Raw genomic sequence first — 5,000 nt, 5'->3', positions numbered from 1 at the left:
GGCTCCTCTCAGAATATAGGCGGTCCCTACCCCTCACAACGATGACGGTGGGAGGGCCGTTTTACGAGACCATTTCCTGCGGTGCCAACGCTGTCGTAGAGCCGATACTCCATCTTTGGTACAAGGCAATCATTCCGCTGTAAATCAGTACGTCACTCGTAGTTCAGTCACCTCACAGCACTGCTCAGTAAACTATGCAGGCCCACATAGATAGATTATGATAGATTATATACGCAAATGCCCCTATACATGCTGAACGTCCGTACACACAAAATGAACCACACGTCAGCCACACACTCTATCACACACTACTCTCTGCCTGTAACAGACACAGATACAACTACTAAGCACCAGCATGGACCAACGTCCGGTGCATCCTATCCGCCACAGTACACCAACTACGCTATGATAACCAGACCGGGAGGTCCAATCATAAAACAGAATACCCCACTCGTCCGACAACCACAATTGCTCAGAGAAGCCACCAACACCCACACATGTCCTACACAGGGGTGCACCCATCACCACCACACTGCCTCGTCTTACAGCACAAACACACTGGCAGGAATGAAACACACAGGTCTGCCGCAACCACAGACACGGCTCGCCCCCTCTCACTGGCGAAAAGCGCATCCCGACGTGACATAACTCCTTTGACACACTGACGCTGCCTCGGGCATCCACGTCCTACGGTCGATATCAACGAACCTCCCCCCCCCCCCTCCCCCCCACAACACGCCATCCCATACCACATTGTGTACCGTACCCAAACCTAACGTGTACTGTACTACAACGCAATGTGTACCATAACACAACCCAGTTTGTACCTTAACCTAACCTATGTCACCTTAACCTAACCTATGTCACCTTAACCTAACCTATGTCACCTTAACCTAACCTATGTCACCTTAACCTAACCTATGTCCCCTTAACCTAACCTATGTCACCTTAACCTAACCTATGTCACCTTAACCTAACCTATGTCACCTTAACCTAACCTATGTCACCTTAACCTAACCTATGTCACCTTAACCTAACCTATGTCACCTTAACCTAACCTATGTCACCTTAACCTAACCTATGTCACCTTAACCTAACCTATGTCACCTTAACCTAACCTATGTCACCTTAACCTAACCCATCTTGCACCTTAACCTAACCCATCTTGCACCTTAACCTAACCCATCTTGCACCTTAACCTAACCCATCTTGCACCTTAACCTAACCCATCTTGCACCTTAACCTAACCTATGTTGCACCTTAACCTAACCTGTGTTGCACCTTAACCTACCTCAATTTGCACCGCAATGTAACGCAATTTGCACCGCAATGTAACGCAATTTGCACCGCAATGTAACGCAATTTGCACCGCAATGTAACGCAATTTGCACCGCAATGTAACGCAATTTGCACCGCAATGTAACGCAATTTGCACCGCAATGTAACGCAATTTGCACCGCAATGTAACTCAATTTGCACCGCAATGTAACTCAATTTGCACCGCAATGTAACTCAATTTGCACCGCAATGTAACTCAATTTGCACCGCAATGTAACTCAATTTGCACCGCAATGTAACTCAATTTGCACCGCAATGTAACTCAATTTGCACCGCAATGTAACTCAATTTGCACCACAATGTAATGCAATTTGCACCGCAATGTAATGCAATTTGTACCGCAATCTACCCCCACATTGTGCCTTAACCTAACCCACGTTGTGCCTTAACCTAACCCACATTGTGCCTTAACCTAACCCACATTGTGCCTTAACCTAACCCACGTTGTGCCTTAACCTAACCCACGTTGTGCCTTAACCTAACCCACGTTGTGCCTTAACCTAACCCAAGTTGTGCCTTAACCTAACCCAAGTTGTGCCTTAACCTAACCCAAGTTGTGCCTTAACCTAACCCAAGTTGTGCCTTAACCTAACCCAAGTTGTGCCTTAACCTAACCCAAGTTGTGCCTTAACCTAACCCAAGTTGTGCCTTAACCTAACCCAAGTTGTGCCTTAACCTAACCCAAGTTGTGCCTTACCCTGCTCTGTAATTGGCATATGACACGTTACATTAATGTATTGTCCAACCGCAACCCGCTCAGAATGTTGTGTACACAGCTACGTGTCATCTCCCCATAACAGCTGCATTGCAGTGTGGTACGCCATAGAGACGTGTGGGAGTAATGGACGCAGTGGATGGCGATCAGCATGAGCCGTCTGTTCATGTAGTGGCGCGTGTATGCAGACGTAGTAGTCTCTTCTCACACAATGTGATAGCACGGTGCCCCGCGTTCCACATCTGCGACATGCTACAGAGGCCGGTTGACAGTTGGTCGCGCAATGGACATCGCATACGTACGGGGGCACCTTCCACGTGCCCTCTAGTCGGGCACATTTTGTTGCGTGGATGTGAGCGGATGTAGTGTGTCTTGACACCTGACAGGCAGGCATGCAATAATAGTTGACTTTGCAAACGGGGATGGACGTGTACGTTTACTGGTGACGTTACGCAAATGAACAACTGGTAACCCGTTGTGGTGCGGTTGTCCTTGCTGGAGGTACATCTGTGAGGGCAACGATCGGTACAGCTACGAAGCGGTCCCCACCATACCAACGAACGTGAATGTGAATCTGGGTGTGAAGCGATACGCGGCTGTGGGTGGGTGGGACTGTCCCCGGCCGGTGAGGGGGGGCCGCCCGGCGTGCTGGCCGCGCGGTGCGTGGGCGCACGCGCTACAGCCGGCTGGTGGGGGCGCCCAGTGGCAGGCGCGCCGGCCGACGGACGCGGCAGGCGGCGCAGCTGCGCGCCGGGGCACCCTGCGCGCGGCGCCGTGCAGCCAAAGTGGGTCCTCGCCGGCCCGGTGCGAAGCGCGGTGGACATCTGCAGTGTGCTGGTCCGATTGAGGACTGTGTGCGTTGAGGATGCGCCGCCGCCCGGCACTCGGCGCCGCGACGCCGTCTGCTGCTCGGTCGCCCCAGCGGTTCTCGCTGGTGGTTTGTATCGCAGTTGTGCAGACGTGTTGGCACGTGCGCTGTGCTGGGAGAGTTCGCTTCGGCACCCACGTGGGGCCTTTGCCCTTCTGTGGCGCTGGCGTTGGAGCTGCCGGTCACCGTAGGTGGCGCGTGTTGTCTCCCGCCGGCAATGCCACGACAGCACGCTCCCGGGCCTCTGTCGGCAGCGGCAAGCTCAGTTGGGAGCACGGGTGGTCGCACCTAAAGCGTCTACTCGCCTAACTCCGGGCGATTGCGCCTCTCTCGAACCCGACCAAGTACTTAGGACGGCGCTGCGCGCCGCCGGGACCTGAGAGGGTTTCGAGGTGTATTGTGCAGGGGAGCTCAGCCTCCTCCTGTTTGCAGAATAATTGAGCGGACGCTTGCGTGTTCGCGCGGGCCCCTGGGACACACTCCCGGGCGGCCGGCTGCTCAGCTCTAGTTGACGCAGCTCCCTGGTTGATCCTGCCAGTAGTCATATGCTTGTCTCAAAGATTAAGCCATGCATGTCTCAGTACAAGCCGCATTAAGGTGAAACCGCGAATGGCTCATTAAATCAGTTATGGTTCCTTAGATCGTACCCACGTTACTTGGATAACTGTGGTAATTCTAGAGCTAATACATGCAAACAGAGTCCCGACCAGAGATGGAAGGGACGCTTTTATTAGATCAAAACCAATCGGTCGGCTCGTCCGGTCCGTTTGCCTTGGTGACTCTGAATAACTTTGGGCTGATCGCACGGTCCTCGTACCGGCGACGCATCTTTCAAATGTCTGCCTTATCAACTGTCGATGGTAGGTTCTGCGCCTACCATGGTTGTAACGGGTAACGGGGAATCAGGGTTCGATTCCGGAGAGGGAGCCTGAGAAACGGCTACCACATCCAAGGAAGGCAGCAGGCGCGCAAATTACCCACTCCCGGCACGGGGAGGTAGTGACGAAAAATAACGATACGGGACTCATCCGAGGCCCCGTAATCGGAATGAGTACACTTTAAATCCTTTAACGAGTATCTATTGGAGGGCAAGTCTGGTGCCAGCAGCCGCGGTAATTCCAGCTCCAATAGCGTATATTAAAGTTGTTGCGGTTAAAAAGCTCGTAGTTGGATTTGTGTCCCACGCTGTTGGTTCACCGCCCGTCGGTGTTTAACTGGCATGTATCGTGGGACGTCCTGCCGGTGGGGCGAGCCGAAGGCGTGCGACCGCCTCGTGCGTGTTCGTGCGTCCCGAGGCGGACCCCGTTGAAATCCTACCAAGGTGCTCTTTATTGAGTGTCTGGGTGGGCCGGCACGTTTACTTTGAACAAATTAGAGTGCTTAAAGCAGGCAAGCCCGCCTGAATACTGTGTGCATGGAATAATGGAATAGGACCTCGGTTCTATTTTGTTGGTTTTCGGAACCCGAGGTAATGATTAATAGGGACAGGCGGGGGCATTCGTATTGCGACGTTAGAGGTGAAATTCTTGGATCGTCGCAAGACGAACAGAAGCGAAAGCATTTGCCAAGTATGTTTTCATTAATCAAGAACGAAAGTTAGAGGTTCGAAGGCGATCAGATACCGCCCTAGTTCTAACCATAAACGATGCCAGCCAGCGATCCGCCGCAGTTCCTCCGATGACTCGGCGGGCAGCCTCCGGGAAACCAAAGCTTTTGGGTTCCGGGGGAAGTATGGTTGCAAAGCTGAAACTTAAAGGAATTGACGGAAGGGCACCACCAGGAGTGGAGCCTGCGGCTTAATTTGACTCAACACGGGAAACCTCACCAGGCCCGGACACCGGAAGGATTGACAGATTGATAGCTCTTTCTTGATTCGGTGGGTGGTGGTGCATGGCCGTTCTTAGTTGGTGGAGCGATTTGTCTGGTTAATTCCGATAACGAACGAGACTCTAGCCTGCTAACTAGTCGCGTGACATCCTTCGTGCTGTCAGCGATTACTTTTCTTCTTAGAGGGACAGGCGGCTTCTAGCCGCACGAGATTGAGCAATAACAGGTCTGTGATGCCCTTAGATGTTCTGG

At 52.6% G+C, this 5,000-nt stretch overlaps 1 non-coding gene across 1 annotated transcript in view; it reads left to right on the top strand.

Moving 5' to 3' along the window:
* The first annotated feature begins 3,439 nt into the window (after positions 1–3,439).
* The window catches only part of LOC126150478 (small subunit ribosomal RNA), a 1,909-nt gene continuing 348 nt past the window's right edge, over positions 3,440–5,000 (top strand). Inside the window, exon 1 of the ribosomal RNA XR_007531503.1 lies at positions 3,440–5,000. This exon is cut by the window's right edge and continues 348 nt beyond it. This is a non-coding gene — a ribosomal RNA (small subunit ribosomal RNA).

Source organism: Schistocerca cancellata, unplaced genomic scaffold (genome assembly GCF_023864275.1).
Source record: "Schistocerca cancellata isolate TAMUIC-IGC-003103 unplaced genomic scaffold, iqSchCanc2.1 HiC_scaffold_984, whole genome shotgun sequence".
NCBI classification, from domain to species: Eukaryota; Metazoa; Arthropoda; class Insecta; order Orthoptera; family Acrididae; genus Schistocerca; species Schistocerca cancellata.
This window is presented reverse-complemented; position numbering and strand designations above follow the sequence as displayed.